Source organism: Macaca thibetana, chromosome 2 (genome assembly GCF_024542745.1).
Source record: "Macaca thibetana thibetana isolate TM-01 chromosome 2, ASM2454274v1, whole genome shotgun sequence".
Taxonomy (NCBI): domain Eukaryota; kingdom Metazoa; phylum Chordata; class Mammalia; order Primates; family Cercopithecidae; genus Macaca; species Macaca thibetana.
Window position 1 is genome coordinate 68,531,831 of NC_065579.1, and position 23,961 is coordinate 68,555,791.

Sequence of the window (23,961 nt, forward strand, 5' to 3'; positions counted from 1 at the left end):
AAACACATTTATTTTAATGACAGTTGCTTATCACATTTCTCACTTGCTTCCTCATTAAATTTTCCCAGCCACCCTCAAGAGGATATTATTATTCTCTCTGTGGTTCAGATGAGGGAACAAAGCTCACAACGTCACATAGCTTGTGCATGGCAGATCCAAGATTCATTAAATCCCAGATGTCAAATATCAGGCTTGTCCTGCTGAATATCAGCATCTCCCTCACTGTTCAAAATAACTGGGGCTCCATTGACCAAAAGAGGCACAGTATGATAAGTATGAAAGAGTGTGGAGTCTGAAGTTAGAGGACCTGGCTTTGAGACTTAGGCCTTCTTTAACCCCCTTAAAGCTGGCTGAAATTTTCTCAGAGTGATTACTATTGTTATTCTCACTGCTATTTTAAGTGGAAACACAACTTAAATTTGAATTTCTCACACACAGACAGTTGACACAATATGCTTTGCTTAAGGTCATTCAAGACCTCTTAATTATTAAATTCCATAGCCTCTTTTTCATCATCAATCTGCTTAATTTTTCTGTGGCATTTGACCTTTCTTTACTTCTTAAGATTCTTCTGTAATGTCTTTTTGATGTCCCTTTTTTCTTTCTTCTCTTCTTATATACCCATCACCCCTACCATCCCTTTTTGGTCTCAGGTAGCATCTTCACATTCCTGGTCCACTGTAGCCTCACTTGGTATTTCTAAGGTCTTCTCTCCTGTCATATCTCTATTGCAGTCACATTCTAGTTGATTGCTTAATCTTCTCTCTTTCAGTAGTGTTTTGTTTGTTTTGTTTTGTTTTTGTTTTTGAGATTGAGCCTTTCTCTGTCACCCGGGCTGGAGTGCAGTGGCAAGATCTCAGCTCACTGCAACCTCTGCCTCCTGAGTTCAAGCGATTCTCCTGCCTCACCCTCCCCAGTAGGGATTACAGGTGTGCGCCACCAAGCCTGGCTAATTTTTGTGTTTTCATTAGAGACGAGGTTTTGCCATGTTGGTCAGGCTGGCCTTGAACTCCTGGCCTCAGCCTCCCAAAGTGCTGGGATTACAGGTGTGAGCCACCACGTCCAGCCCTCTTTCAGTAGTTTTAAATGACAGCCTCAGGCCAATGAAGAAACATACACTTTCCTCTCTAATCTTTCATTTCAGTGTTAGATCTATATGTTCAACTGACTTTTCTGTATCTTTAGCTTTATATTCTCTAGGATCTGGTAATTCAAAACTAAACATTTAAATTCACTGTCTTCACTCACTTTTTCTTTCCTACTTCCCTTCTCACACTAACAGCATAATGGCCAGCAATTGATTTTTCAAGCTAAACAACAGTAGTCTTTCGTAATTTCTCTCTCTTTTTCACTTATTTAAAGTAGGGAGTCTCCAGGTGTTATTACTCTAATTCTTATGTAGATTAGAAATCTCCCAGTTTTGTGCAATCTAGCTTCTGTTTGGGATACTCATTGATTCTTCTCAGATCTCCCATGTAGCCTTCTAACTGGCTTCTTCCCGTCTTCAGGCCACAAGCAGCATCATTAATCATATTTGTCTTAAAGTTAATTTTAATTCAATGTTACCCGTCCCTTCCCCAGAAAATACATCAAAACATCTACAAGGTCCTCCTCACACAACTAAAAATGTGTTAATTAAAGAATAGGATGCTGTAGTCAGTAAGGATTGGGTTTGATACCGGATACAAACATTTAGCAAGGGTGTGAACTTAAGTTATTTATGTCTTTGAAGCATAGGACCTTGTTCGTAAATGGGATCATAAAGAAATTAGGAGAATTGAAGAAATATGTGAAAAACACTTATCATAGTGTTGGGGAAAATGTCCTCAATAAATAATAATTAAGATTCATTCTAATACATCTCCTCTCAATTAACACAGGCATCTAAACATTAATAAAACCTAGATTTTCAGCATTTTTAAACATGTCTAATCTTTTCATATCTATGTGTTCATGCCATTTCCTCTGCCTGGAACATCCTTCACCACCTTGATTACTAAATAAATTATTTCTCATCTATAGAGATTAGATGCCACTTTTAACTGAATTTTTCTGTGACATACTTAGGCAACATTTGTTTTGTTCTTATAATTATTTGTCACTTGGGTAGGAAGTTACTCTGCCTCATGTCCTTGGCCGCTAGATTATTTTATATATTCAGCAAATATTTTCTGAATGCAGTAAAATCTTTCCACAAATGCCTACATTATAGACTTTTATCCAAATCCAAATGTAAATCCCATTATTTTCTTATCGTCATTTCCCCAAATCCAGCTTTTTAATCTCAGTTTTTCTGATATTTCAAGAATTTCTCCCTTTTACCACATTAAAAGTTTCAGAAAAAATCTGCCACAATAGAGGGTTTTGTTGGTTTGCCTATTTGTATTTTTTTACATAGCAAATGTATATTTAAATGGCAGAAAAAAGCAGAAAATGTACCATGTGTGATACAAACAAGTCATTACTTATTATATAGGGACCAAGTTATTTAACGGAAAGAATAAAGGCTTTGAAGACAATCTGCCTAGTCCTTTTCTCTTAACAGATTGTTGATTCTTTGTAAATTTATTTAAACTGATATTTCAGTTTCTTCAGTGGGATTTGCAATACCTATGTTGAAGGATATGGTGAAAATTAAATGCAAAATAAATATTTTTTAAATATTTTAAAATTACTAGTGTTATGGCTTTTTCCATTCCACTAGTTCAGTGAGCAAGAGGGAGTGGTGCTAAGTGGCTTCTTCGCTCCTGTAGCTCAGCGAATGAAAGGGAGTGTTACAGCTCTTTTATTCTCACTGCCGGCAACTCTGCAAGCAGGAGTATTACAGCTGTTTCACACCCATAGTTTAGTGAGTTCTGGGTTCTTGTCCCACGACCAAGAGGAATAAGGTACAAGGACACCAGAGAGTAAGGCAGACTAGAATTTTATCAAATGACAGAAAGAAAGTTCTCAGTAATGACAGGGAATGCAAAAGTGGGCAGTCATCTGTGAGGCTGAGTTCAGGGTTATTATAGGTTTTGAATGGGGGAGTACATGCTGATTTGTCCATGTGTGGTGATATGGTTTGGCTGTGTACCCACTCAAATCTTATCTTGAATTATAGTTCACGTAATCCCCACATGTCATGCAAGGGCCAGTTGGAGGTAATTGAATCATGGAGGTGAGTTTCCCCATGCTATTCTTGTGATAGTGAATAAGTCTCATGAGATCTGATGGAAGGACAATTCCTGTGCACATGTTCTATTGCCTGCCATCATGTAAGACATGTCTTTGCTCCTCCTTCACCTTCCACCCTGATTGTGAGGCCTCCCCAGCCATGTAGAACTGTGAGTCTATTAAGCCTCTTTTTCTTTACAAATTACCCAGTCTCAGGTATACCTTTATTAGCATCATGAGAATGGATTAATATATGTGGTCTTGGAAAAAGCACCATTTGATTGGTTAAGAGACATAATTCAGAAGAAACTAATCAAAGGAGAGTGGGTAAGATGGGGATAGAAGTTCTCACTCCAGTCTTGGACTCTATCCAGAACTGGCAGCTTAGTTTTCAGGCTTTAAACTGTCCTTGACTCGAAGGCCAGGTTTCACCAGGAACCCGTCACTGTCTGCCTAGGAATTTGTCTGTCTCCTGTCACTAACACTAGCACAGGAATTGAAAAAAAGTATGCATTCAACAATTGTCAGATCTAATACAGATGGTCAGCTCTTTTACTGAAGTACTCATATTTTCTTTAGATTTATAAGAAACTTATAAAAATTCAAATAAACGGGCAAAGGCTAAGAGGAGAAAAATTACAGAATATGCATTAGTAAATACAAAAATATACATTCATCATCTGTAAAAACTAAAAATGTAAACTAAAGTAACTTTGAGAGATAATTTTGTAGTCGCTAAGAGAGAATTTTTTTCTCTTTTTTTATACAACTAACTCCAGAATGGTTTTGGTGAACCTAGTATACTAATTTTTTGGCTGTAGGCATTATAAATGTATATAACCTTTCCACAAAATGCAGTGTAGTTATATGTAACAAGATCTGTAAGGATATCTATGACCTTTGGCTTGATACATTTCTACCACTTTATTCTCATAAAATAATTTGATAGAAATAGAAACCTATAAATATTTGTATTCATTGTGGTATTTTCCAGAGTTGAAATAACTTAATTGAAGCCTCCAGAATATGCAATATTAGAGTGTTAATAATACTGTCATTAATTACCATCTAAGAATATTATTTGATCATTAAAAGTAGCAAGTGAATACCATATAGTCCAACATTGTTCAAATACAATATAATGTGAGCCACATATATAATTTATACATTTTTAGCAGTCACATGAGAAAATGGAAATAAGTGAGGTAAGGTTAATTTTAATAATCTATTTTATTTAAGCAATACATTGAGAATATTATTATTTCAACATATAATCAATATAAATGACCTCAATGAAAGATTATTTTATTCTTTGATTTGTACTAAGTCTATGAAATTTTGGCATAATTTAAACTTATAGCACATTTCAATTTGGTTGAGTCACTTTTCCAATCTCAATATCCACATGTATCAAGCTGCTACCACTTTGGACAGGGCAAGACTACAGACAAACATTCATAAGAAACAGAAATATTCTTAACAACATACACATAAGTATTTCAATTGTTTAAAAGAATTATTCATATATGTTTTAGTGTGCTAGAGTGTAAAATTAGGAGCATGAGATTATGTTTCTTTTTATGTAAGTTTAAATATTTTCATACTTTTATTCTTTTTTCAATAAAATGTCTTACACTTTAGAATAGGTACCCAGTTTGTAAATTACAGCCATTCTGTCTATATGTCTTCATAAAAAATGATGGTGAACTTCAGTTTGTATTATATTCACATTTTGACCCAGTTTCTATGGAATTAATATGTCTTTTCAATTTGGAGCTGTTTGGTATGCAAAGTAGGCTGAACATTTTCATAGGGAGTAACAAATCAGTGACCTTTCTGGATTAAGTCAGTCTGGCAGCCTTATATTTTTTACGGTTTTAATAGGCTATATTTGGTTGATCCTATCAGTAAAATAAGGAAATATATTTAAAACATTATCAAAAAAATCTAGCATTTTGTCTTGCACATAGTAGACATAAAATGCATAGTTGTTGAATGTAATCGATTTGAAGCTTCCATCAGTTAAATTCAAAATGGATTTATTGAAACCATTTTCTTAACAGAATTTACTCTTTCTTATTTATTTCACTATGATGTCTCATAATTAAAGAAAGCCATAAACATGGATAACAAAAGTATTAAAACTTTTGAGATTTCTGGAGGTAAACAAAGATATCTTTCATATTTCCACCTAAACCTAATTTCCATTTCCACCTAAACCTTTCCACATAAGTGAAATATGTCAAGATTTGTGGCTTTCATATATTTACAGTTTTGCTATTTATTAATGACATTTAAAAATATTTATTTGACCAGTAATATAATTCTTATTATATAATGATTACATTTCCATATAATTTTAATTTTTTTTCCAAACCAAATTTCCAGCTGTTTGTGGTCAGGAGTATTACTTATTATTCTTCACAACCACAAGTAACTTTGGATGATGCTATGGCTAATAAAGTCTTTGAAATGTGTTAACCTCACTTGATTTATAAATGCTAAAGTAAATACAGGTAGAATATTTTAAAATTATAAGCACAAGCATTAATGTTTGGCTCATAACTAAGAATGACATAACACAGTTTTTCAGTACTTTTTAATATAATTGAGCTATCAGAAATATTTAATAATAAATAATTATGCATTTCATTAAAGAGGACAAAAGTGGAAATATGCAAATGATACAGAAGTATATTTGAAAATGTTGATGAAATTATAAAATCATTTCTTTATGTCTTTTTAAAACTCTACAGGAAATTTCCATTTTATTACAGCAGCTAATTTTCAAATGTTCCATGCTTTCATACCAAATCCAGCCAATTGTTGGTGATAGCTTATTTCCTTCCCCTTTGACTGCTACAATGATTCAGACCTTTTCTGTTCAGTGTTAGTTTTATTACTATTTTCCTCCACTCGCCTATTCTTCACTACCACTATGTTACATCATGTTCAAAAGAATAGTGAAAACTGAGGTTACCTAATCTAAAGCAAACTTAGGCTGGAAGTAAGAGATTGCCACAATTTAGAAGCACTCCCTGGCTTTAGAAATAGAGCCTTCCCTTGTAAATCCTCACAGCTATGGGTGGTGTAGTCTATCACCATCTATAGTGTACTAAAGTCAGAATGTAATTACATGTATTTTAAAAAATGAGAACTGCTGACACACAACCAACTAGTTATTTCCTAGTAAAAACATATTAGTAGAATATATTTATAGCCATAACCATAATACATACTGTTATGCATCTAGTAATTAATTTCTTAATAACTCTCTAAATATTTATGTTATTTTTTCTTATTATGCAATCTTCAGTTTTCTCAAGAGCTACCCTAATTTAAGCAGATATTTAAATAGAATCTTTCATTAATCTTGCTTTTCAGTTGTCTTGGGAACAATGTAATCACATTAGTAGGATATTTTCTTGTAGAAATGAAAAAAGAAAATACATTTGCTTCTAGAAATAAAAAAAAGTGTAGATTATATCTAGAGGACAACATATAAACTGGCTAATTGATTATAGATGATATATGGGCATACTAAGTGATAGAAAAATAGATGATAGATATTTCTATGCAGATGAATTTTATTATCGTAAACTTACTGGGTTTCTGTGCAGTTGTTTTAATTGCTGCAACATGTCTTCAGGTGGAATTTATCAAATATTACGTACATTGCAATAGTGATAGTATTTGAAAAGAAGTCTCTAGATCCTATGGCAATGAAGTGTCTATTCTAATAGAGCTCCTAATGTAAAGTTTTGCTTAGTAATGACCTGAATCACTTTTCAAAGTTTCCCTGTCTGAATAAGTGTTAATGATGTTTCAATTATCCTCTCAGAAAATCAACTCGTTATGCCTTAATATGATACCAAAAATTGAATTGTAGTTCTTTTGAGAAAATAAGGAGGTAGAAAATGTAACAGTTTTATTGCTTCTGAATGATATGGCTCCAGATTTTTACCTTCGCAGAGTTATATTGTTTGAGAATATGATTCCAGTATCTGATGATTTAGGTCTAATCTAGTAGCTTTATACTTGGATTTCCCCAGAACCGTGGTCTGTAAATTCTGAGGATACTGAAGCATCTTGAAATATGCTCATTGCTCAATGCACAGAATAATTTTTAAAAATGTATAATTTGTAAATTGCTACATATTTATAATTGCTATAAATTTATAAATTATAAATTTATATAATTTATAATCATTTATAGAAATATATTATAGCATATTTCTATATATTATTTATATTACATAATATATAATATATAAATATAACATATTTATATCATATTTACATATTATATTTTAAATTATATATAAATATATCAAATATAAGTTAATATGATATGACTTATAAATTATACAAATATAAGTTATATTTATATAATTTGTATGTTATATAATTTAACTATATAATTTATATAATTTATATAAACTATATAATTTATATAATCTATATAGTTTATATAAATTTATATAATCTATATAATTTATAATCTATAATTTATAAATTTATAAGTTTAAAACTTATAAACTTAACATTTTCAAAATATATGTATTTACCAGGGTTTGGTCATGGGTTTTCGTTTTCTCTCTGTCAACTGTGTCTCTCTAATTAACCTATCCAGTCCCACAACTCATACTATCATCTCTAGTGAACGCTCTCCAGGCTTTATGTCTCTTCTTAGCTTCACATTTATTTAACTAGTTGTTTATTTCATTTCTCCTGTTGGGTCTCAAAGCATAATTATCTTCTCATCCTTGTGTTATTCTCCATCCTCCCCCTCCAGTCTTTCTCATATTAATTATCAGTGTCACGTTGACTCCGTTGTTTAATCTCGCCTAGGAATTATCGTTTATTCTCTTCCTCACAGTACCCACATTCTATCCATCAGCAAATCCTGTTATTTCTTTTCAAAATACTTCTTATTTGCTTTGCTACTACTCTTGCCCAAGAAATCTTCCCTTTCTGGGAAGATGCAATAGTCTATTTAATGGTTTGTCTGTTTCAACTTTTTTCCCCCTAATTAGCCATTCTTCACACAGCTGCCAATGTGATCTTTTAAAATTCATGTCATTCCTCTGCTCAAAACCCTCCAATGGCTTCTCATTGCACTTCGAATAAAATCAAAGCTCCACACTAGTCTATCCATGATCTAGTCACTGCCTCCCTCTCCACTGCCTATCTCTTTTTCCTCACTGATTTTATTCTAACCACACTTGATGCTCTACATTCCTGGAAAGTACTAAACTTATTTCCATCCTTAGAGTTTTGTGCCTGCTTTCTTCTTTTCTTGGCATTCTCTGCACTCTGATCGTCACATGTCTGGCTTTCTCTTTTCATTGAGGTCTGAGCTCAAGTGACATCTCAGAGAGAATTGCCCTGAGATCTAAATAATTACCTCAGTTCTCTCTATTTTATCTGCTGTATTATATGGTGTTTGGGGCATCGTACTCATCTCTACTTGAATTTATTTTACATGTATATTATTTTTATTTCCTTTAGACATACTGTATTAAGAGCAGTGACTTTTTCTACTCTTTTTTATCACTCTATTCCTATCCCCTAGAAGAATAATAGGAACATACTAGGTATTTCTTTTGGAACGGGAGGATAATATGAGAGAGAAAGAGAGAGAGAGAGAGAGAGGTTATGTACAATATAATATTGAAATGATTTACATGTAATCCACATTCATCCTAAACTGGTTTTGGATAAATGGTAATCTATAGGATTCTTGGACAAGAAAAAAATTATTTGGGCAAATGAGTTTGGAAGATCTATTAGAGATTTATTAAGTTCATTAGCCTGTAAAATATTCTTTAAGGTTTTGCAGGAAAGATCCCTATTTAATGACATTTAATCAAATGATTCATAAAGTTATTTAGTCCTTGAAAATTTTTCTGCCTTTCAACATATATTACAACATTTAGAAATGCTGTTTTAAATTCACTCAGTATTCAATTTAGAAGAGAATTAATGTAACAAGAGGAAAACATATATTATAATTTTCTTTTAGAGTTGTTTAAAATAAAGCACCCCAAAATAAGACACACACACACACACACACACACACATATATATATTTGAGAGTTTTGGGTAAATTAGAAATAACTACATTGACACAAAAGTATGCTAAAGAGAAAATTTGGTATGCAGCAGATGAGTAACCAAGTCCAACAATCCATAAAACAATAACAATAGCAAAAAGAAAAAAGACAAAATTGATACTTTTGAGTAGCTCCTGATGGAGAAGAGTAATATTGAGAAACTATTAATAGAAAATAATGCAGTCCAAAAAAATGATAATAATTATAAAACTCATTTGTTAGACAGTCTCTAAAAGACTGGGGATAACATCAACATGAATATTATGGTTCTAGTCTAGGAAAGTGATGCAAAACCGGAAGTTTCAAGTTAAATTAAGAGAGCAATAAGGAGATTAAATGGAGAGTAATAAATCCATGAAATTTATATTTAACACAGTGTGAAGGAATAGACTTTAAACTCTGCTTTTTAAAAAATCTAATTTTCAGATACATAAAATTTTAGCAATATCACTCTAGTGCTTTGAACTTTTATCATTTGACTATACTTTGCTTTACATCAAGAGCAAATACGTATATTTGAAAAGTTTACAATAGCTAGAGAATGTATTATAATTCCCAAATGGAAAAAAATGTATACTTGGATTCCTATATTTCTATATACCTATCCACAGAATCACTGTTATATTTTTAAACCTTATTCCTGGAAGAATTACAGATGTCAGATCAATTTAGAAAGCCAAAGAGTACCTCTGGGAATTAAATGGCAGTAATATAAACAATATTTGGCCAAGCTATCACTGTATGCCTACGATGCCAAAAATCACAGTTACCTGGCAGGTAGGTAACTATTATTTAGTGATATGATTGATACTGGTTTCTCCACTGAAAAACTATTAACTCTTTATGCAGTAAAATGAAGCCCAGGGTTTAGATAGAGTATTTCTCTATTTTTATGTCAGTAATAGTGGGCTGGCACTTGTACCAACCACAAAGTGTTTCTCAAGCAAATTATTTGAAAGAAAACTCATATGTGATTTTATAACTCATTTAGAAAGAAAATGGGGAATATGCATTTAAGGAATAGTTTTGGCTACAAATTCTTAATATTCAACAATGTTCATACTCTGGACTATTTTACACATCTCTTTCTTTCTAATAGAAGCAGATTGGCCTGATTTTAGTGTTTACTGAAGAACATTTCAATTTTAAATGTTCATTTTGCAAGACAACTAATAAGATAATTACTGTTGTAAATAATTTCCTCCATATGTTCACAATTCCTGGATCTCTGCTCTCTCAGTTTAAATGCTGGTCTCATGGTTGATGTTGCTGTTCATAAAAAAAAAAAAAAAAAAAAAAAAACTTTACTTTCATATTTCTTAGAATCTCAAATTGCTCAAATTTGCCCAAGTGCCTGGAAATGCAGCATGTGTTTCTAAATTTAGAAGAGTTGGTAATATGTATAATCTCCTTCTCTGGATGTATATTGTTGTCCTCTTTATGAATAGTGCTCAATTGACTACGTTGTATTTTAGAGTGAGAAAATCTGCTATTTGAAAGTGCTGGAATATTTTCCTAGTGATCGATTAATTGATTGATTGATTGACTGATTGATTTTTGAGACAGAGTCTCACTCTGTTGCCCAGGTTGGAGTGCAGTTGTATGATCTCAGCTCACTGCAACCTCCTCCTCCCAGGTTTAAGTGATTCTCCTGCCTCAGCCTCCCGAGTAGCTGGGATTACAGGCTCACACCACCATTCCTGGCTAATTCTTATCTTTTTAGTAGAGATGGGATTTCGCCACTTTGGCCAGGCTGGTGTCGAACACTGACCTCAGCCTCCTAAAGTGCTGGGATTACAGGCATGAGCCACCGCACCTTGCCAAAATTTTTCTACTTATCATTAAAAAAACAGTTTGTACTCAAGATATTACTTGAAAATCATAAACAAATTATCCTGAAAAAGGTACCATATCAGTCTACTAATTTTAGTTTTGTAAGTCTCAAATGTAATCAAATAGACTCCTGAATTATAGTCATACATAATGAAAACAACATTAAATTTGACCTGTTTATGTCCATCCTCATCCATGTAGAATGCATGTGGTCAAGTCACTGCTCTTAAATTTAGTTCTTTGATCAATAATGTGAATCTAATAACACGTATCCATGAAATCATATTGTTTATCAAAAAACAGATAATTATGTCTGTCACCATAATTGTCATTTTCACCAATACCAATTTTCATTTTTATGATCATCAAATTTAATGCAGCCATGGATGAGTCCAAAACTCCCACACTCACAGACATACAGACACAACTGAACCTACTATTTATGAGGTTAGAAGGTAGAATAAGAATTAATATACTACCAATTAGCAAATAAAATTAAGATTCTTTTAAATCTATACTTGTACCTGACATAATTGTAAAATAGCTTTCTTGAACAAACAGAAGAAGACACAGAAAGTATAGGTTTGGAAAGTGTACATGTTTAATTCAAGAAAAATAATTTATTGTGTAATTTATTGGATGGTTATAGTCTATTTCATGAACAATTGGAAATAAGACAAAAGGTTTTGGACAATTACAAGTAAATTGATGCTTTATATTAAAATTTCATCCCCCAAATTAGGTTTTAGATAATATAGTTGCATCAGTTATAGAAATTGACAGAGAAATTAAATTTGCTAGTTATTATAACAACACTAATACAAAATAAATTGCAATTTAAATATACAAAATGTTTTTGATATACAGTAAAGTTTATGCCATTTGTGATGACAATCCAATGAAAAACTAGATTATTAAATAATCCAGAGATTTTCTAACTAAATACACCAGATGCAGGGGTTTCTGTCAGATTCAGTGATCAACATTGTTGAGGGCAAACTTCCAAATCTAGGAGACAAAACAAAAGAAAAAAACACACACATCTGAAAAAAAAAAAAAAAAGCATGTGAGTTCTTTATCATTCTTTATCAGTTCAGTTTTTGCCTTTTTATTTTGTGTAAATTTTGCATTGGTTTTGTGTGTGTTTATACATCCTCAACAAACACATAATATGCTGAAATACAGATAAATTTGAACAGTCAGTGTATATGTCCTTCATTCTTCCTTCCAGCTACTGAGGAAGCAAAGATTTTTTTTTTTTTTTTTCCTGAGTATCTCTTTGGAATAGGCATTTGTCCATTTTCAATGGATAAAACTAAAAGTCAGCATTCAGTGTCTCAAAGTCCAGAGGCAAGGCAGACTCAAAACAATAATTAAAATCTAGTGTAATAAGAGCTACTACTACCACTACACACACACATATAATTACACATGCACACATCATATATAGTGTGGGACAAAGAGAAGTATAATTTCATCTTTGCAATATGGACAAGAAAATATTCACAGAGAAAAGAATATCACTTGAACTAGGTTTTGAAATCTAACAAGAGAATTTCCAAGTACTTTAGGCAAGTGTTTACTCTGGGGAGCAGAAAAATCACTTGCAAAGGCAAAGAGGAGGAACATATGATCAGAGATGAAGAACAAGCTAAATGGTTGAAGACAAAAGCAAAGACTAATTAATAAAATACTTCACAATTTTATGTAATGTGTTTGGTATTTAGACTATGGTTAGAAAACACCCCTAATTGAGGAAATTGATACCTTTGGATAACAAAATCTGATTTTCCTTTTTGAAAATTTGTGTGATAGCAGTAGGACTAATGAGTTGAGCGTTTGTAGAGAAGAGACAGGGATTGAACTAGGAGGTTACCACAGATTTTTACAAGATATGATGAAGGCCTACACTAAACCAGTGAGGTAAAGATGAAGAAGAAAATATTCTGAAAAACTTGGTAGGCTATAGTAAGTAAGTGTATGTGAAGTCAGCACAAGGAAGGAGAAGGAAGATCCCCAGATGGCTCTATGATTTCAGATTTGGATAGGATGAATTTTTTAGTCCAAATCAGAAAACTTATGAAAGTGAAAGGAGATTATAAAATAATCAAAACTTTGTAATATTGACATTTATTTATTAATGATTTTGTTGATTTTTATGCTGTTGAACATATAAACAATCTTTTATTAAAAAACTATTTAAAAAATATTATTTTGTACAAATAGAATTATTTATGTAACAAAAAGGTATACCTGTGTATACCAAAGTGAAGCAAAAGATTAAAAATTACTTTTAAAATTAGGTGGAAAGATTATTTTTGATTCATATTCATATGTTTTTGGCAATTAGCCATATCTGTCTCTAAAATCAAGTCACTAACGAATGTATGTTCAGATGCTCCTCATAGTTTTCTTCATAGTTGCACTTTAAGGCTAATAAATTTGAAATAGTTTATTGATGCTATTGTTTCTATTGTTACAGTTCTACAGGCCAAAAATATATATTTTTAATTGATAAAATTCTTATATATTTTTCCTAAGGTTTCAGTAAGCTCAGGGTTAATTCTACTAAATTAATTATATTCTTCATTCTATTTTTGTATTGAAATATTGAAAAATTTCAGTCTACACATTTTAACTGGCGCTGTCTTTTTGCTTTTATTCAGAATAACTTTCTTCAACAAATACTTTTATGTAACAACACCCATAAAATAAGGTGATCGTATGGTTCTTTTATAAATCTTGACAAATTTAGATGCTGCAAAAACAAAGGGTTCAATTTCATTCTATTTGTGTAAAAAATATTAATTTATTCAATTTCTTAAAAAAGCACCTTCAGAACTTTCTCTCAGAAGACAAGTTGTTCTGTAGATCAATTATAGATTTTGAAAAGTAAATTATGGGCCAGCACAGTATCTCACACTTGTAATCCCAATGCTTTGGGAGGCTGAGTAGGGAGGATTGCTTGAGCCAGGAGTTCTTGACTAGTGGGGCAACATAGTGACACCCCATCTCTCCAACAACAACAAACAACCACAAATTAGCTGGGCATGGTGGCACATGCCTATGAGTTCTTGCTAATACAGAGGCTGGGTGGGGAGGGTGGGAGAATCACCTGACCTTAGAAGTTTGAGGTTACAGTGAGATATGATTGTGCCCCTACACTGTAGCCTGGGTGACAGAGGAAGACCCTGTCTCTAAAAAATAAATGAGTAAATAAATACATAAATAAATTATGTACACTGAACTCTCATCATCAAATTTCCTATTTTTGTTTGTTTGTTTCTGTGGATGTTTTAGTCAATTCTGTACATGTCTGCTATAACAAAAAAATAGACAGTGTCTTAAAAACAATAGAAATGTATTTTTCACAGTTCTAGAGGCTGGGAGTCTGAGATCAGAGTGCCAGCATAATTGGGCTCTGGTGAGGTTACAGACTCTCAACTCATTGAATCCTCACGACAAAAAGAATGCTAGAGAGCTCTCTGAAGTTTATTTTATAAGGACACTAACTATTCATGAGGACTTCACCCTCATGACCTAAACACTTCCCCAAGGCCTATATCTTTTCATAACATTGCATTAGGGGTTAGGTTTTCAACCTATAAATTCCGGGGGAACATAAGCATTCAGTTCATTACAATAGAGAAAAGTGTTATTCTTTTTTTTTTTTTTTTTTTCCATTTAACTTCCTCGGAATTTAGTCTATGTATTCCATACATTTCCAATTAATATAAAACATGAATGTCATATTTTTTAAACCTTTAAGTTCAGGGGTAGATGGACAGGTTTTTTACATAGGTAAGCTTGTGTCATGGAGGATTGTTGTAAACAGATTATTTTATTACCCGTATATTAAGGCTAGTACCCATTAGTAAGTTTTCCTTATCTTCTCCCTCCTTTCTCCCTCTACCCTCGAAATGCAAATCAAAACAACAATGAGATACCATCTCACACCAGTCAGAATGGCTATTATTAAAAAGTCAGAAAATTGCAAATGCTGGTGAGGTTGTGGGGAAAAAAGAACACTTTTACACAGTTGGTGGGAGTGTACATTAGTTCAACCATTGTGCAAGACAGCGCAGCAATTCCCCAAAGACCTAAAAACAGAAATGCCATTTGACCCAACAATTCCATTACCGAGTATATACTCAAAGAAGTATAAATTATTCTTTTATAAAGACACATGCATGTGTATGTTCATTGCAACACTATTCACAATAACAAATACATGGAATAAATGAAAATGCCCATCAATGATAGGCTGGACATAGAAAACGTGGTACACATACACCATGGAATACTATTCTATTTCCAGTTTTTAATTTCAATAATTTCAATTTTCTGTGTCAGTGTTGACATTTTTGGGTAATTTTATTAGATTTCCAACATAAAAAAGTTTTTTAAAAGTAACTGAGTAAGAACTAGGTATGAGAGGCCTAGAAAAAAATTTAAATAAATGAGTAAATAAATAACAAATTTAGAAAAACCATTCACAACACATTTCAATCCCATAGTAGGACACTTAGATTGGCTTACAAGGTTGTTTAGTAAAGTTTAAACTATTTCTATAATTTAACTGATGATAAGCAGCAAAGAGAGAAAGTGTAAAGCTTCATTTTAATGTGTATGTGTTTGTGTGTCTGTATAGAAGCTGTAGTATACAGCTTGGTATATTAGGCTGGTAAAATATTACAACTTGTTGTGATTTAATGGAATTAATTCCAAATATATTTATATTTCATGCATTTCTTAATTCTCTATCGTGACTTTTGATCTGCAAATACATTTTTGTTGTTTTTAACCACAAAGTTTGTGATAATTTGTTACAAAAGCAACAGGAAACTAATACACAAGTCAATTATAGGAATGGCATTATATTTTCTTGTTTGTCATCAATGTCTAAACAAATGCCATTAGAAACATAAATTCAGAAAAACATAAAACAGATAGAGTGCAAAAAATAAAATATAAAGCATTTATATTTTTATTTCCCTAAAAGCATATCATTTCAGTCTTCAAGGTTGAAATTCTAACTATTCAGAATAATGTTCAATAATCTCCCATGTTTTACCATAGAAAAATTAATTTCTAAAAGTTTGAGTCCATGAGTTACATGAAAATATAATTACTATTGTGCTTAATAAAACTTTGTATTTGAAATAACTGTTGAGACTAATTTGAACCACACATCATTTCACTGTTTGCAAAGTTTTTTTGAAAATAGCCCTACTCCATAAACAGTTGTCCCTATACTGTTTTCATGCACACAAGAAAACCTGAGATTGCAAAAGAAGGAAAATAATTTTGAGTAGTCATTTATTCTAAATGAAAATTCACATTTCAGTGAAACCTGTTTTCCATGACTATATGAATTAAACCAACATCTATTAATACTGACATGGTTTTCCTTTTAAAATTACTAATCGTTAAACTCATGCTGATATTTTTTTTCTGAAGATTTATTACCTAGCTTTTATGGGGTTTGTAATATTTATATGGCCCCACATATGCTAGATGAGAAATATCAAGAAATACTTTGTGCAAGTTTTATGTTCATTGTCAATTGTTATTACTGAATTTTTTATTAAACACCTATTCTTTAGAATTAAATATTTTTGGTTCATTGCTGCTAAAAAGAGTTTATCGCAAAATGACTGGGCAAACAATCAATGAAACAAATTAGTAGTCAATATTCATCATAAATATATGATATCATCTTCAGCCTCTATTTCTTATACATATTTCATGTACATATACTTTCCTACGTTCCATATAGCCCTTACTAAGTGGAGGCTTAGCAATTTGAAACTCACAGGCTATGGGACAAGGCAGACACACCTGGCTGAGACATGTTATTTTTCGTCTTTTTAATAATGACTATTCCAACTGGTGTAAATTTATTTCTCATTGTAATTTTAATTTGCCTTTATCTGTTGCTTAGCAATGTTGAGCATTTATTTTTATGACTGTGGAACAAATAGGTGTCAACGCACAGGAGATATTTGAAAACACTAATTTGCAGTGCAGGGGAGTTCTGAAATACAGAAATATAAATTTTAAAATTTTCAGCATATGGGCAGTCAATGAAACCACTTGAGATGAAAGATCTGGCAAGGCATTTTCAGCATTAATATTTGTTGAACACGTTATTGGCAGTTTCTAGAGATAGGATGAATCGCATTTGTTTAGACATTGATGATAAACAAGAAAATATAATGTCATAACTATAATTGACTTGTGTATTAGTTTCTTGTTGCTGCTGTAACAAATTATCATAAACTTTGTGGTTCAAAACAACAGAAATGTATTCTCTCATGGTTTTGCATGCTCAAAATATGTCCCAAGTATGTACCACTGGGTTTAAATCAAGATGGCTACATTCTGTCTGGAGGCTCAAAGGGAGATTTTGTTCCTTTCCTCTCTCAACTTCTAATGGCTGCAGACATTTTTTGGCTCAAAGCTGTGTCACTCTAGTCATGGCTTTGGTCATCACATTGTCTTCTTTTTTTCTTCTTCTGCCGTAAAATATCCCTCTACTTCCCTTTTATAAGAATGCATGTCATTCCATTTAGAGTCTACTCTGTTAATCCATGATAATGTCTCCAACTCAAGATCTTTAGTGTAATCACATCTACATAACCTTTTGTTGTCAGATAAAATAACATTCACAGGTTCCAGAAATTAGGGCATGGATATCTTTTTGGAGAGATTGGGGAGGTTGGTTATTATCAGTGTACTATGATTTTATCTTTCTAATCTACATCAAGATAGGAATTTTTTATCCTATCTCTATCATCACTCCCTTGAAATGTAGGTATTCAGAGAAATATAAATGTGCTATTTTTTTAAGAGTTGGGATCTCACTATGTTGCCCAGATTAGAGTGCAGTGGCTTTTCACAGGTGTGATCGTAGTGCACCACCGCCTCAAACTGGCAAGTCATCATCCTTCCTCAGCCTCCTGTAGCTGGGATTTCAGGCATGCACCACTGTGCCTGGCTAAACACACTCTTTTGTCAAGTATAAAACTGTGCTATTCATTAGAGTAGCCACTAGCCACCTGGAGCAACTGAGCAATTAAAATGCAGCTAGTCAGAAATGAGATATACCGTAAGTACGAAATATACATCACACTTGGAAGACTTGGTACAAGACATACAATGTAAAATATCTCAACTTTTTGATTAATTAAATGACATTTTGATATATTGTATTAAATAAATTATTGAAGTTAATTTTACTTTTTTCAATATGGCTACTAAAAAGTTTAAAATTACATATGAAATTCACATTATATTTCAACTAAACAGCACTAGTCTAGAATGTGTATGTTTAAATTTTTTCATTATATAGAGAAATTGTTTCCTTATAAATAATTAAAATTCCTGAAAGTTGCACACCAAGTTAATTAAATGCTGATCTTTAAAAACTGTATGGCTGTACCTTGCTCTTTTGTAATCCATATTCATTCAAACTATGAACTTCTGCTTTTCTCCATTTTATAGCAACAAACCAGCAGGACTTCCTGTGAAATCATGACCCCCATGTGCTCTTTCGGCCCCCATCAATTCGTACCTCTAAGCTCCTGAGAGCCAAAGTAAACCACAGGAAACCACAGGTACTAACTTTTAGACCTGATGAAGTGTCTCCCAAAGACAGTCTGGCATGGTGAGTACCAGAGTAACTGGCAATCTTTTAGAGTGGAGAGAAAATAAGAAATTGGGAAAAGTTTGGCATTTGCTTTCAACAGAGATCAGATTCTGACCTCTGAAAAGAAGAAATAAAGGAAAATGTTTATGATGGGGAGGGATCCAAGGGTAACTTGTGGGAAAGGAAGAAGCTTCCAGAAAAGGAGGTTTGAGATCTGAGAAGAGACTTGTGTATGTCTGAGGGAAGAGTTTGAGACAGGTAACCAGGGGAGAAAATCTGGGAAGTTTTGAGCAGTGAAGGTCTGATGAGATGGAAAAGGAGAAAGGACACTAATATTTATTAGGCCTCTACTGTGTGTTAGATACCTGCACATAGGTTATTCAAATACATGTATGGTATTCATTTTTGCAGGCAAAAATTGAGGTACAGAAAAATAAAATTATTTTGCTAAGGACACACAACCATTTGGGATCAAAGGTAAATTTATAATCCATTGATTAGTGGGTGGATATCCTTTTAGAGTGTTAAAGATAAAGTGTGAACCTGCAAGGGTGAAAAATGGGCACATGACTTTGAGTAATTTGAGAAAAGTTGAGTCATTTCAATGATAGTCTGTGTGTAATCTGGGTTGGAAAAGTGAAAGCAGGGGGAAGCAGGGCAGGAAATTGTTTGTACTTGGAACTGTCCATGATAACTGTGGGAATACTAACACACTGAAAGCCCCCGGAAGAAATGACATATTGGTTGGCCTTGTAACTAGGCAAAGTTTTGAACTTGACCAGTTCCTTAGCATCCCACTATAGTTCTATAGGTCAAAGCATAGACCTTTGGAGTTTTATATATTTGCCCATAAAAAATGTCAGCATATTTGAACTTCAGCCTCTCACAGATCTGATGGAAACCTACTCAACAGAGATCGGTTCAAGTTTTAGTAAGTTCATCTCTAAAACTGAAGATAACATGAATCACCTTGCCTTCAGAATTTCTAGCTCCGTAATTTGCAACTTATACTATTCCTTCTAGAAATTATTTCATTCTCATTTCTCCTAGAACCTTCAAGTGTTCAAACACCTATTCTTCAAATATTCACATTTTCTTCACTTCAGTAGACTCTTCCAACCATGGTCTATAGGATAAATTATTTTATTGATGCCCTTCCCTCGTACACTATTGAACTCTAATCACTTAAGCGTTCCATCTATGAGTACATGAACATAGTGGCTGCTGGTGGGAGGCTGAGAGAGTAACCGCTGGTGGGAGGCTGAGATAGTAACCACTGGTGGGAAGTTGGTGATGGGAGTGGGGAAAAATGAAAAACGTCTTACACTCTAACAGGCTTGGCTCACCATTATTTACCAAGTCCTAGTATAACTTTTATTCCTGCTGCTCTTTGGCAGGCTTTTTACATTAACTACTCTGGGTGTTTCCTATTCTGATTTCTTCTCTCTCTCTCTCTTTTCTCTCTTTCTTTCTTTCTTTTTTTTTTGGACAGAGTCTTGCTCTGTCACCCAGGCTGCAGGGGAGTGGCACGATCTCGGCTCACTGCAAGCTCCACCTCCCGGGTTCAAGCCATTCTCCTGCCTCAGCCTCCGAGTAGCTGGGACTACAGGCACCCACCACCACGCCTGGCTAATTTTTGGTATTTTTAGTAGAGACGGGGTTTCACATGTTAGCCAGGATGGTCATGATCTCCTGACCTCATGATCTGCCCGCCTTGGCCTCCCAAAGTGGTGGGATTACAGGAGTGAGCCACTGTGCCCGGCCTATCCTTCTTTCTTCTAGCTGTTAATCTTGCCTTTCATTTAGCCAAAATCAAGACACTTGGCCCAGGCTTTCTCATTTTCACCTCATTTTCATCAACCGCTATCTCTACATGAAGATCTTTTCATCCTTCTCAATGTTTGTGGAAAAGAAAACACTCAAACCCCTTTTTGTTTTCCTAAAAAGGTAATTGTTATTATTTACCTTTCTTCTATCATCTTTAATTCTTTCTTTCTGTTGACTCTTCTTTCCATGTCTGATGATGGTTAACTGTTTTTTAAGCTTTGGTAAATCAACAGGAGAAATAATGCATTTTTCTTTGAATTAGCCTTTCTTGAGTTAGGCGATTGAATATTTAAATGTTTAGCAATCATTTCGTTTTTTACCCAGGGAATTGTCTTTTGAAATTTCATGCTTCTCTTCCTAATTATAAATTAGATAAATTTTGCAATTTTTTTGTTTTGAACTTGATTATGAATTAATGTTAAGCATTTGTCTGTAATATTTGTGACAAATATTTTTCTGTTTCTTGCCTCTTAGTAATGTTTAAAAAATGTTAGATTTTTAAAAGTTTAGTTATATTTGTCACACTTGTCACCATTTCCCATTGTGATATATTTAAGTGCTTATATACTTAGAATGTCATTTGCTGTCTGTATTTCAGATTAAGATATACAGGCATTCAGTGTTTACAGTTAGGCATACATTCTGAGAAAGGCATGGGTAAATTATTTTGTTATGCAGGCACCATAGAGTCCACATACACAAACTTAGGTGTTGTAGACTGCAACACACCTAGGCTATATGGTATAGCTTATTACTCCTAGTCTACAAACCTATACAGCATGTTACTATAATGGATACTGTAGACAATTGTAACACAACATATTGCAGTATCATATATGACATTTTATGGTGTCATATATGGAGTTTGTTGTTGACTAAAATATCACTCTTTAACACATGACTATACTTTTATGTTATTTCTATTTTTATTATTTTAAAGTTTTGAATGAATGCGTATTTCTTTTACCCTTTCTCATAATATTATCAAATTATCTTAGATCATAATTGAAGTCTTGAAATCTTCTTTGACTTGTCTAGCTTAATTCATATGCCATATCATTAATTTAGAAACTATAATCTTCAAAAATTAAATCAAATTTGAGCTGAGTCATTCCATTAGATAATAGTCATAGTAAAGATAAGGATTATGTCATAATTATATCCTCAGCACATAGTATAATCCTTGATGTATTATTTATTATTGTATGTAATACAATAATAAACTTTCAATAAATGTTTGCTGAATTGGATTACAAAATTAGGTATTCACATTAAATCAATGTCATGGTAATTATTCTGTGTATATAATGCAATGCAACGTCTTCCTGAAACTATGCTTTTAACCCAGTCAACTTGTATATCATTCACTTGTCCTCATTCCTTACTTTTATATTCTTTCTTCTTTCTATCCAGCTTCAGACAATGTTGGCATAGTCTCTTTTCTGTTTCTCATTTTAGAATTCAGTTGCCTAATTGAAAGGGCAAATATTTATCTAATGACTCTTCTTTCTGACCACTTTGGGCAACCAATCATCTTCAGTCCCTAAGACTCCCTGTCTGCATGGGATTTTCTATAAAACTGGCTCTATGCATTTATAAATATGGCAGTTCTATTTCCCCATAAGTCTCTACACTTTGAATTTTCTGACATTAGCTGCAGTAAGGAAAACTCAAAAGAAATGGCTGTCTGAATAATTGCTTATTGAGCATAGATTTTATTATATGACAATCATTTAAATAGTGCTAGTTCAAGCAAAGACCAGAAGGGGTTTAAAGATTCCTAATAGGAAATCCTTAAGCAGACTTCATTTGCTAAAGAGTGAAACTTTATAGTTAATACATAAACTGTAAAAAATTAAAAAGGAAAGGATGTCTTTGGAAGAAAAACAAACACATGTCCTGGTATTATTTTTTTTAATATTGGAAAACAGCTTCCTATGTAGTCAGATGATCCAGTTTTCTAAGAGTATGTAGGTTGAGTTTATAATTTAAAATTTCCTGAAGCAAATATAAAGAATGGAGATGAAAAACATACAGTCAGAATGGAAGAAACTGAACAAGAAAGTAACATGAACATATAGATAAACTTAAGTACCAGGTATTGCCTTCTATAGTTTTTTGTTTGTTTGTTTGTTTGTTTTAGAAATGGACTTCAGAAAATATAGGTGCATTTGTTAACGCTACTGAGAAGAAAAATAATGGGTTAGAAATTAAAACTGTTTTGGTAAGCCATAAAACAAGATGCGTAGAAAGAACTGGGAGTATGAGACCTCAATGTTTTGTCTAAGGCCATCCCTATTCATTTTCATCCATAAGCCAGGCAAATAAAAGCAGTATAGAAGTATATCTAACCCTGTATAACCCTGAGTTGACATTTTTGTAGGAACCATGCTTGTTTACAGTTTCTGTATTTAGTAAGAATGTTATAGTTGTATAACATCTCTCTATGGCTCTTTGAAAATAATAGTAACCACCATTTATTACACACTCACTGCATGTCAGATACTGTGCTAGTTTCCTAAACCAGGTTTCATTTTATCTTCACAGAAATCTTATGATATAATACAAGTATATATTTTACAAATGAGGAGACTGAGGTTTAAGTACCTCAGCTGACGGCTGAAGATCACATAAATATAAATGACAGAGCTGGGTACTCAGCTTAAGAAATATGATTTTGGAACCTACTACTATAAAACAAAACCCAATTATCAAGACATGTAAGATCCAACTTCCAAAATTAGTAACATCAAAATTACTGGGTATGTTAAGAATATTTGTGTTTATAGGTTTAAGAACTTATTCTTTCTACCACAGATTTAATAATTACACTTATAAGATATATTACATATTTGTTTGCATTAATAAGTGGTATAATAATAATAATTTATACTTTTTTGATGACTATGCATTTGAAGATCGTCAGTGAAAATGATGGAAGAGGCCGGGTGCAATAGCTCACACCTGTAATGCCAGCACTTTGGGAAGTCCAGGCGGGCAGATCACATGTGGTCAAGAGTTCAAAACCAGCATGGCCAACATGGCGAAACCCCGTCCCTACTAAAAATACAAAAATTAGCCGGGCCTGGTGGTGCATGCCTGTAATACCAGCTATTCACAAGGCTGAGGCAGGAGAATCACTTGAACCCTGGAGGCTGAGGTTTCAATGAGCTGAGATCGCGCCACTGCACTCCAGCCTGGACAACAAGATGAGACTTGTCTCAAAAGAAAAAATAGAAGATGGAAGATAGTATTCATTGGAATACATCTAAGTGATATAAAGTCATACCTTCTGAATCTCAAGAATAAATGTATAACCTCATGGCTTTTTAATGGCACTTTAGTGTAAATGTAGGAATTAATAAGTTCTGTTAAATA

At 32.9% G+C, this 23,961-nt stretch overlaps 1 long non-coding RNA gene across 1 annotated transcript in view; it reads left to right on the top strand.

Moving 5' to 3' along the window:
• The window catches only part of LOC126947529 (uncharacterized), a 228,300-nt gene that overhangs the window by 154,681 nt on the left and 49,658 nt on the right, over positions 1 to 23,961 (top strand). Inside the window, exon 4 of the long non-coding RNA XR_007723116.1 lies at positions 18,612 to 18,724. This is a non-coding gene — a long non-coding RNA (uncharacterized LOC126947529). The remainder of the gene's footprint in view (positions 1 to 18,611; positions 18,725 to 23,961) is intronic.